This window comes from Passer domesticus, chromosome 3 (assembly GCF_036417665.1).
Source record: "Passer domesticus isolate bPasDom1 chromosome 3, bPasDom1.hap1, whole genome shotgun sequence".
Lineage (NCBI taxonomy): Eukaryota > Metazoa > Chordata > Aves > Passeriformes > Passeridae > Passer > Passer domesticus.
In genome coordinates this window covers 39,418,411-39,429,938 of record NC_087476.1, presented here as the reverse complement: position 1 = coordinate 39,429,938, position 11,528 = coordinate 39,418,411, and the positions used below count along the sequence as shown (strand labels likewise).

Below are 11,528 nucleotides of genomic sequence, written 5' to 3'. Positions count from 1 at the left end.
GAATACAAATATTTTCTCTGTTTTTCAGGTGTGTTCTCCTCTTGTGGAAGCTTGTGGATAGATAGAAGGTAGGAGAATAGAGATAATGGTGAAGGTAATCTCACCCCTAAGGAGTTACAGCTGTGCTAATTACCAAGAATGAAGAACAAGCCTGCCCTTAATGGGCCACAGCTGGATCCAATTAGGAGGGGTATTATAAAAGAGGTTGAGAAGACGGAGTTCACTTGGCTGATTGAGAAGATGGAGTTTGTTGGCTGTGCAGAGGAGAGGAAGAAGAAGGAGTCAGTGCTGTGAGGAGCTGCCCCTGAGATATCACTGAGAAGGTACGAAACCTTTGTAGTAAGATGGTGACAGAAGCTATCTTAAAATATATGCTGTCTGACCTGCAACTTAATTTTTCAATTCTTCCACCATTCTGGGATGGAGTTCAGCTTGTAATTATGAGTAATTCTGATCTGTTTAGTTCCTTGAGATCTGTTTCTACTACTGTTACAGTATTTTTAGGGGTTTTTTTTGTTAACATACACTTTTATTTACTGTTATCCACAAGGTCAATGTCATGCTCTATTAAAAACTGAAGAAAACTATTTATTTTGTTATTATTAATTATTAGTATTCATTCTACTCAGTCTCCACCTTTTTATGGTGTCTTCTAGCTCTCATAAAAACAAGGCTAGATATCTTCACTACCCATGGCTGTTTGTAGTTGCCTAGAAGAGAACGAGTTACTGCCTCTCAGTGCTGCTCACAGAACCAAATCTGGGTTGAGGCTGGAAGGGACTTGTGGATGTGATCTGGTCCAACCCCTGTGCTCAAGCAGAGACACTGAGCCAGCTGCTCCAGATGGCTTTTGAGCATCTCCAAGGATGGGGACCCTACCACCTTTCCAGCCAACCTGTACAGATGCTTGGTTACCCTCACAGTGAAAAAATGTTTCCAGATATTCAGAGGGAACATCTGGATACTCAATTTGTGCCTGTTGCCTCTGGTTCTGTCACATGCCACCACTGAAAAGAGCTGGTCTCTGTCCTTTCTGCACCCTCCCTTTTGATGTTTATATACACTGTTGAGATCCCCCTGAGTCTTCCCTTCTCCAGGTTGAACACTCCCAGCTCTCAGTCTTTCCTGCTAGGAGAGATGCTCCAGTCCCTTAAATATCTTACTGGCCCTACACCTGACTCATTCTAGTAACACTTCACCTCCCTCATACTGAGAAGCCAGAACTGGATGCACAGCTTAACAGGCATGGCCTCAGCAGTGCTGAGTAGCAGAGAAGGATCATCTCCCTTGCACTGCTGACAGTGCTCAGCTGACTGCAGCCCAGGATGCCATTTGCCTTCTTTGCAGCAGAGATATTTTGCTGACTCCAGCAGGACCCCAGGTACTTTTCTGCAAAGCCCTCAGCATGTGCTGGTAGGTGGTTCTACCTTTCAGCATCAGATTTCCCCTGTGTATTTTGTGTGATGCCTGGCCTCCCAACTCGTGGCTCTAACTAGGCTGGAGAGAAAGGTGCCCAAAAGTTGAATATGGCAATAGCTTTTATAGCTTGGTACCAGTAAGATTTTGGTCTCAGGTTTGAATGTGTCACTTGATCATAAATGCAATTTAATTATACAGCCTTAAAAAATTGAAATGCATATTTACTCTTTTAGCTGGCTAAACCAAAATTAGTGCTAAATTAAGGATTGCTCCTGTGAGTTTGTAATTTTCTTTTTTTCCCCTCATACTTTTGGTAAACTTGCAATTTCAAGTTCCTGTTATTTCCATATCCTAAACCAAAAGAGTTAGTGCTAGGAACACCAAAATATTTGCAGAAAGTAGCTATTTGTAGAAGCAAGAAAGAAGCAACAACATAGATTTGACCTCACGAGAAATATCACTTATTAATCTCCTTGACAGAACTTAAGATACAATTGTTATATTATTAATTCATGTTTTGACTAAAAGCTTCTTTTTAATTTGAGGGGTAGGGTGGGGTGGGGGGAGGAAAGGAAAAGGCTATTTTGTAGAATTTTTCTGCTCTATTACTTTTCTCCTTCATATGTCTGGGTCACTTATTTTTTTAGCAATGGACATTTTGCCCTCTAGTGGTTTCTTTTAGTTACAAAATATCCGGGGAAAAAAATCTGTGTGCACTCAAATTCAGCCACAGATGCTGGTGTGGACCTGCAAAGCAAAAACTTTTAAGATGTGCTCTTTTTTCTTTTGCCTGTATCCATTAATGCAGTTTTATGACTCTACCATTAATTACATTGTCCTCAGAATATATAAAATTGACATGCAATGTTAAGGGGAAGCTAAAAGCTGCTGCATTTTAATTCTAAAGCACTGGCAAGGAAATTAACTGGCAAAGATTTGGATTTTACTTCAAAGCAGTGACACTGTATTGACATTATGGATAAAATAATTTGTTATTTTATATAACAAAACAAAGGAGTGAAAGTTGTGTAATAACTGAAGCTGCAGTATATTTGCTAGAGCAGCATGTATATGCTCCAAAGTTTTTCTTTAACTCTATACCAATGGGTATAGAATTACTTGGGGCATGACTTGTGATTTGACAGAATGTATTTGCCTTTATTCTGGAGGCTTAGTCACTGCTTTGGTGCTCTGGAGTATGAAAATGAAGTGATACCCTTTATAATGTAATACTTCTGACACTAGCATACTAGTTTTCTGTTGCAGTACTTCTGTAAACTTTTTATGTGAAGTTTTGCTGAAGTGAATGGCATGCTTGCACCTCAATTTTTTTGAACCTGTGCCAAGAAGAAATAATACTGTATAAAATACGTAATATTCTTATGAAAGATAGGAAAAATCCTAATTAATATGCTTAATGTAACACCAATTGAGATTAAATACACATGCTACTCAGGGCTGTTCTCTTCAAGGCAACCTAAAAATAAATATTTAGGGATTATTTCAAAATGCCAACTTTCAATACAAAGTTTCATTGCATCTACAGATTCAAGTTCTTCCTAATTGGAATAAGAAAGGTTAATATATTAATGATCTTCACTTCTCAGCTTCATGGTTCCCAGAATATTCAGTTTAACTAGTCCCTGAAAAGAACCACTGATGGATTGAGGCTACTTAATGGTTTTGAATGACTGGATTACAATAAACCTGAGTTAGATGATGCTATAAACCAACAACAGTAACAAAACTGCAATCACACTCTTTCCTGCATCATAATAAAAAAAATTCCACAGATGAAAATATTCTGAAGAAAAAAAGGTATTTCATTTGTGCCTTAAGACATTTCCATGCTCTTCCTTTCACGGCTCTATTTTTACTTCAAAATATTTTTTTATAAATATTTGCTTTTTAAATCCTTTCCCTCTGCTATAAAATTTGTAAGATTGGATCATTGTAAACACTCCTACTTTATGAAAAAGACTACTTTTTCATAGAAATTACCAATTTTATGAGAATGAGGTTTTTAGAGAAACATGCTCTTTCCATGAGCACTGTAATTTTGACTACAGATCTACGAAGATAGGATAAAAGTGCCACCAAGTCAAGAAAATGGTTCTTTAGGCTTTTAAGTGCTTCAGCCCTCAAGAATAAAGGCTGTGGTTCTGCTAAAGTGGCATATGCAGCTATGGCATTGGGAAAATGCTGAATTAAGAACTTCTATGGTTCAAGGGTAATCTGCTTAGGAAGTTGAGAGAAATGTATTTAGATCAGAGAAAATATCTCTAGATCTTACTTTAAAAATCAAATTTTTCAGTACTAAAATGTTCTAAGAAGGAGCAGAATTTTAAAATGAGGACCAGGAGAAGAATGGGGATGGAAGGGATGTGTGTCAGGATCAAAGAGAAAATAATGCTGTATTCTCCTTATTAGTTGTAAATTTTCATAGAATCATAAAAAAGAGTTGGAAAAGACCCATCAGGATTACCTAATCCAGCTCCTGGAGGCCCTGCAGAACACACCCAAGAGTCACACCATGTGCCTGAGCATGTTGTCCAAACACTTCCTGAACTGTCAGGCTTGGTGGCTTCTCTGGGGAACCTGTCCCAGTGCTCAGACACGCTCTGTCTGAAAAATGTTTTCCTGATATAGTTCCCTGACTCAGCTCCATGCTTCTTCCTCAAGTCCCATCACTGGTCAAGAGAGTGAGGAAATGAGGAGGGATATTTTTTGTCTGTAGCTGATTCTCTGTTTTCCCGCTGCTGTTTTCTTGTTTTGTTAATTTGGGCAGTGGGGAGAGCAAGGGGCTGCTATTTGTATGCACTCAAGGCCACCTATATCCCCATGGATCTTATGATCTTAACTACCATTGCTGATGATGTTTCAGATCATCTGTGGTGAACATTTCTTGCAGTCAAATGGGCTTTGCAGTTCAAAACTATGTGTCATATGTGACGTCTGGCTAGAACTGCAAGCAGTCTTGGCTGCTCCAATGTAGCCATTATCTCCCAGAACTGCATATTCTGCCTTCCTATTGAAGGCTTCTGCCCCTGTGGCAGGAATGCATGAGACAGTTCTGTTCCTCAGGTCACTGATCTGTGGATTCCTTAAGAATTACCGCTGAAAACATGTGGTAGTAGGAGGGGCTGTTTAAGCATAGTGCTTCTGAGGTGAAGAGACACAACTTCAGCAGCTCTGCCCAACAGCAGGGAATGGTTTGAGGCATTTGTCACTTCAGTACCACTGTTCTCCCTGCAGTCAGGACTTCAAGTCTCCAAACTTGGACCTGGAGAAGATCCAATGAACCAGAGATAAGAGCACATGCAAGGTCCCTGCGGATGCTGCACTGAAGTCAAGGTTAGTATAAAAGAGGTTTATTTTGCCATCATTCTTATGTGAATAAAAGAAATTTTCCTGAACATTATGTGAGATGCGCTATGGCAAGGATTCTTGTTTTGATTTTGCTCTTCCACTGTAATTATTATCCTTATCCCTTATTTCTACTTGTAATTTTCAACATTATAATTTTTTACTTTCTTTGGGAATATTTTAACAGCACAAAATACTGTCATTTTTCTTCCTTTATATATAATACAAAAATAAAAACTGAATCAAAAATGAAAATTGTATGTTAGTTTTATTCTTCATGAAAGTGCTGTTGATCTTATGAATTGTTGTCTTAAGCTTTAATATGCTCAGCAGTTGGTGACTGTTAAGTAGATTAATCAGATGATGATAATGTTCAAAAATCCTATTGTAAATAGTATAAATCTCAAATAGTACAAATAGTATAAATATCGAATATTGAAAATTATATACTTATGACCATTTAAGCTGCAATTAAAAATAATCAAATTATCCCAAGCTAAGCAGGTTTAGTAAATAGAAGAACACATTAAGCTTGATTTTATTCTAGTTTTCCTTCTTTAATAAATTATGCTAGAGCATTAAAATATCCCCTGGGGAACAAGTACTGTAGGTTATTAAAGAATAAAATTATATTTCAAAATTTTATATCCATGGCATATGAATATCTAGATGGAAGATAAACAGCTTTTGAAAAACTGCCTGAAAACAGCAATCCATCATGTTTAGGGAGAGTTTTCTTCCAGTTTGCTGTGCTAGCATTTTTGCTATAGTGTCAGTGGTCTTGGGAAAAATGGGATTGCCTAGAGATGTTCTTTCATCATGGTAGAAATTTCTGCCAATCTAAGTGCTTTTAGAATAAGAGTGAAGTGTGGTTAATTCTGAAGAAAATATTTTCTCTTCATTGCACCTGCAGCTATTGTGTGGTGCTCTGTAGTTGCAGTTTGGATATCCTTCTTACCTCTACCTAAGGCTGAATGCAAAAATAGGGCCTTCGAAAGTTTAAATTCATTAAATTAACCAAATTAAATGAGGGTTTCTTTCCTGTGTTTTGAGTCCTTAGTGTTCTCAGAACTAGGCAATGCTTTTTTACTTTTGTGCTGCACTCATCATCTTCCCCCTCTTTTGAGGTTTAATGACTGCTTAAGATATCAGGACACCATGGTTCTCACTTTAATCAGTCTCAGATTGAATAAAGATTACTGCAAATGATACTCAACAAAGCTTAATGCACATTGTCTGATGTCTCTCCAGAGAGAACTTGAGTCCTAGCTCCTCACAGTGAGGAGCTGTTTGGTCTGTTTGTGAAAAAGAGAAATGCCAAGATGAGTATTTCTGACTCCCTTCCCTACTCTGGAGGTTAGGTTCATAAGCCAGGTCTGTATATTTTCTCCTACCCAAGCCCCAGCCCCAAAGCTGGGGCCTTGGGAGATAGTGGACTGTTGTGGGTTGCTTCACTCAATTAATTATTAGAGGATAATCAAAAGATTTTCCCAGGGAGCTGAAAATCCTGTTGAAAGTGCTTCTCAGCTATAAAGGATTCAGACCTTGCGGCACATCATTTTAAGCATTAACTTAAATATTTTTGAAGGATTTGAGATGAAATGTTGTACAACAGAGTGTGAGGTGATGCACTTTAGCATTAATAACAACATTCTGCAGTAAGCCTCTCAAAGGAAAAGAAGACTATAAAGAGTAGATCAAACTCACAGATTTGATAGTGAAAGCATCTACAGTGTTTCAACCATGAAAATAGCCAACTAAAATTTAAGTTGTGTCAGAAGAGGTATTTAGAGTAAACAAGGAAAAAATTATGGTAATGGTATGTTATCATCTAGTCAGTTATGTTCAAGAAAGATAAATTGAACATCTGAGTTCAAGACAGGACTGACAAATCTCCCATTAGACTAGACTAGACAACCTACAAGAGGGGAGCAGAAATTATTTTCCTAATTTTTTTTATATCAGCACAGTGCAGTAGGATGTATTTGTTGCCTGCAAATGTCTTGGAACAGTATGACAAAAGGATAGAGGATTTGTTGAATTAAAGACAATATTTTCATGGAAACAGACATGTACATATTTTATTTGAAATAAACTTGAATCTGTGGTTTCTTGAAAGCAGGAGATTTGCAGCTAGCTCAGGTTATAGAAGAGATTGTATATTGCATGACCTGTCAAGTTCTGTCATCAACCTCTCACTGGTCATCCACAGGGGAGAAAAATGTGAAGCTTCTAAATTGTAAGAACTCACATTTTCTGATGAGTCTTACTGAGAAAGTGTTCTACAGAATTAACCACCTCACTCCCTCTACTATGTGTTTCCAAAAAGTTCTGCAGCTCAGTGACAGGATGTGGATGTTGCTCATCTCGTTATGGTCTGAGAAACATTTCAAGTTAGATGCTTCCAGCTCTTTCAGATCACTAAGAAGGATTCTGGGACTGTGTATTAAGGAATGCCAGCTCAGAAAATTTAAGCCCAGGTTTTTCGGATGCCCATCTACTGGAGGCCAACCCAAGAGCTTAGATTTCTGGGGCTCAGTCTGAGGCTGAGCTGTTTAAGACCAAACAGTAGGAAAGATACGTGCATATTTCAGAGATATCAGCATGATGATAACCCTTCTTTATATGAGTCATGGGTTGGGAGTCTTTTTATGGTCACTAGGGAATAAAATGCTCCTTAGTGCATTCATGGGCACCCATAGAAAGAGTCACTAGAGATATCTCTCTCCCCATCTGCCTGCTTTAGAAACACACTAGATCAATAGATCACAAGTAAGTAATAGGCATTATTCCTGGGCACTGAAATATGATCATCCACATTATTAAATGCTCTGAGTGTTTTTTGCATGCTTTTAGCCTTTCTCGGTAAAGCCAACAACTGGCTTAGTGACAGCCCTAGTTTTGAGTGCCAGGATAGTTAGATACCAGTATAAATGCATTCCATGCCATTTAACATTCATACCCAGGACCTTTACTGGCCAAATTTAATATACTAGAGCAAACCCTAGAGATTTTCTAGTAGCACCTGACACTCAAGATTAATTAAAGGAGAGTCATTTAGCTCTCAGTTCCCTTGAAAACAGTAATTTGTTGTCATGTTAGTTGCTCTTAGCTGTCTGAGCCAACTCCATGGTGCTGGTAGATATGACACAGAACCAGCAGAAGATCTGCAATTTTCTGGAGTAGCACTGGGAACCTGGGCAAGATATAGATTGTCCAGAACCTGGACAATTTACAGGGTGATGTTTTGTTTAGATAACTCTATCTTACCCTTACCACCTCTGTTCCCACTCACACATGTAATGGTGTGAAGTCTAATATTGCTGATTAGGTCAGGGATAGAACATTTTGGTAATGTCCAGGTAAATCAGAGTGGTCCAGGCAGTGGTCCATGCCAGATCTCATATATGGGCAGGGTTCCAGGACCATATATATAATTTCTATAACATCTGGGCAAGCTGAAGTATTTGTCTACATGAGATGTCACTAACAGCATTACTACATGTTGTGTTCATGCTAATTTGTGATGTAAAACAGAAAAGTGGTTGGGTTGCTCTAGGACAGGGGTTGGAAATGTGGATTTATCTGAGAAAGTACTTTCCTATTCACCACCCTCACACTAATTTAATCAGTGCCTCTTCAACTATCTCCAAAACCACTGTTAGATATCCTACCAATGAGAATGCTCAAGGGTTAAACATCACAAGTTAAAACTTATTTTTATAGTTACATAAGTTTTTATTTAAATAAATCCTGTTGCTTCAAGATTTATGGGAGAAAGGGTGAGACATATTAATTCATATGTCTGTCCTTTTTCATGTTGTCATTGATGATGCAATTCCTAATCTGTGTTTTTCTAAGCAGTACAGTTGCATTGACTATAGCAGCGACACCAGCTGGTGTGCCAGGGTGAAAAATGTGTTTTCCATTTTTGGCTTTGTCTGAGTAAGGCTATATAAGCAATTTTATTCTTGAAGCAGATTTTATAACAGCTGCTTCGAACTCTAATTCTTTCTTTTTCCATCTGTCTTCTTCTAATTCTGCTATTAGAATGGCTAACAGAACCCCAAGGGTGCTGTGAGTTTCTGAAAAAAAATGGGCGATATCTAGCAGCATCTGAACAATGAAAGCCCAAAGTTGCATTTGAATTTAACTCTACTTTTTTGCTCTAAATAAAGACCTGGGGGAAATGAGAGCTGCACAGATGCTTTGTGTGAAAAACACAGATTTAAAAGAAGTCTAAAGTTGGATTAAAAAGCAAAATAGAAGTTTATGAAACTCTGTTAAACGAAATTAACACCACCATGAATCTCACTGACTGATCTAAAAAAAACCAAAAAAACAACAACAAATCCTTCTACTAAATTCTGTCTTCAACAACTGTTTCAACTAAACTTAAAAAAAAATCCTATACATAATCCCATACATATTTTAACTCAGTTCACCACACCATCTCTACTGTAGCCCTTTTTAGTGCTACAATAAGGAAAAAGTGCTGTATCTTCAGGAAATGCTCAAAATACCCTACAGACATTTTTAAAATGAAGGTTCTCATAAATTAACCTTTCATATAACCAGATTTACATTTTCCCCATCACTTAGAACCTATTTTCTGTTTTTAGTAGAGTAATATTTCTTGGTGATTTCACTGTGATCAAATTTTTTTACTGAGGCTGGCAGTCTGTCTAAAGTGAGATGTGCCCCCCAGGATTGATGCCTAACTCCACGCTGTTCAGCACCCTCATAAATAATCTGGATGATGGGAATAAAACACAGCAAGTTGGCTGATGACACCATACTGAGCAGTGGGCTGGACAAGCCAGAAGGGAGAGCCATCCTAAAGGGAGAACCTGGAATGGCAGCAGTAATGGTGCAAAGTCTAACAAAGACAAGTGTAGTCATACACCTGGGATGCCATAACCAAACAGCTCAGCACAGGCCAGGATCTGTGACTGCAGAGGAGCTTTGCTGGAGGTGACCTGGAAGACAAGTATGCAGCTGTGAGTTGCTGCAGCAGCAATGGCATGTTGGATCCTGGGCTGTATCCACAGGGGGCATTCCTGGCAGAAGTATAGACAAGAGCATCCCACTGGCAAGTGTACTCAGCACTTGTCAGGCTGTACCTGGAGCACTGCACCCAGTTATGGTCCCCACAATTCAAGAACGACACAGACTGGAGAGGGTTCAAAAGTAGCCCGTGAAGACGACCAAAGGAGAACCTGCTCTATGAGAAGAGAGTGAAGAAATTAGAGGGTTTTTCCCCCCTGGAGAAGAGAAGGCCAAGAAGAGGACTTCATTCATGGTATTTCAGTCCTTAAAGAGCATCTGCAGAGAGGATAGAAGCTCTCTTTTTACAAGGAGCCACCTAGAGAAGGTATGGGGGAATAGATGCAAGCTGTACTGGGACAGGTTTTATCATGATATAAGGAAAGAATTTTTTACCGCAAAGCCAATGATTTTTTACAGCAAAGTCAATAAGAGACTCCAGCACTGGAGGATTTCGAGGTGCAATTGGACAGGACGTTAGAGAATCTCATCTAGGTTCCCTTTCCCCCCAAAACTGGATCAGATGATATTATGAGGTCCCTTTCAGCTGGAGGAGTTCCATAGTTCTGACACATCTATCAAATGGAAGGGCAAAGAAAATGTAGCTTTTTAGGAGTCACCTTCAGTGCCTATTTCAGTAATACTAACCATTTAATAACTGTTTCTACTGAAGTATCTGACTGAAATCCAATATCCCCTTTCTTCAGGGGGAGTAGCAAGGTACTGAAAAAAGGTGACCATACACTAGCACTACTGCTGACTTGCTCTTCAAGGTAGTCTTACCAGCAGAAGCAACTTTAATTTTTTCTTCACTGATACCTGAAAGGGAGCAAACATCTCTCAAAGGGAGAGGTGTTTGCTCATACATGCATGTTTTGTTCTCTTTCTACCTCCTGGGTGATTGTTACTATTTTTTGCAGATGAAAAGAAGTAGCAAATGGAGTAGTTTGCAATTTGAATTTAACATAAAAATAGCCTTTTATTTGACCTTGTAAAATATGAGATTGACAGAGTGATCTGCTCAGATCTGTTGCCTACTTACAGATGCATGCAGTGCATGCATCTTATCTATTTGCAAAAGTCACTGAGGTATGAGAACAGTGATCTCTCAACATCTTCAATTATTTTGTGTTAGGCTTGTCTCCTTTCTAAGTTGTGTATCCAAGTTACCCAAGCTTCATTCATCGCATCCCTGGGTCTTGATAAAAAAATCCCATTGTATGCATTTTTAAAGCTCACTATAACCACAAATAATTTTTTTCTTGTTAGTATTTTTTTCCAAATTTAGTCAAGAAATATATACATACTTTGCTGCAAATATGATAAGACCTTTATTTATTATTATTTTTTTATTAATTCTCTAACATTTCAGAACATTTGATTCTGTATGATTTGAAATCTTAAGCATTTGGTCCCATTTGTTTCTCCAAAAGATTGGCTCTTTTTTATAAATCCAACAGTATAATCATGATCATTATTTTTGGCTCAAAACTGGGAAGGAAATAATTTTTTGATATGACATTAAACACAAGGAATATAAATCACCTTGTAGTAGTGAGAATAAGGAAGATCAGTCATGCTTCCTGAGGGGAAAGGAAACAAGGGAGTTGCATTTTAATCTATTCTCAATGGAATATTTAATATCAGACTTCAGTACTTCATAGACCTGAAATTCAGTGCATCATTTTAATTGTCTC

General features: G+C 38.2%; 1 long non-coding RNA gene across 1 annotated transcript; it reads left to right on the top strand.

The window, feature by feature from the left end:
* Window positions 1–226: 226 nt before the first annotated feature.
* Window positions 227–11,155, top strand: LOC135298027 (uncharacterized). Its single transcript, XR_010359987.1, has 3 exons — window positions 227–323; window positions 4,675–4,773; window positions 9,494–11,155. It is a non-coding gene; the product is annotated as an uncharacterized LOC135298027 (long non-coding RNA).
* The last annotated feature ends 373 nt before the right edge of the window (window positions 11,156–11,528 follow it).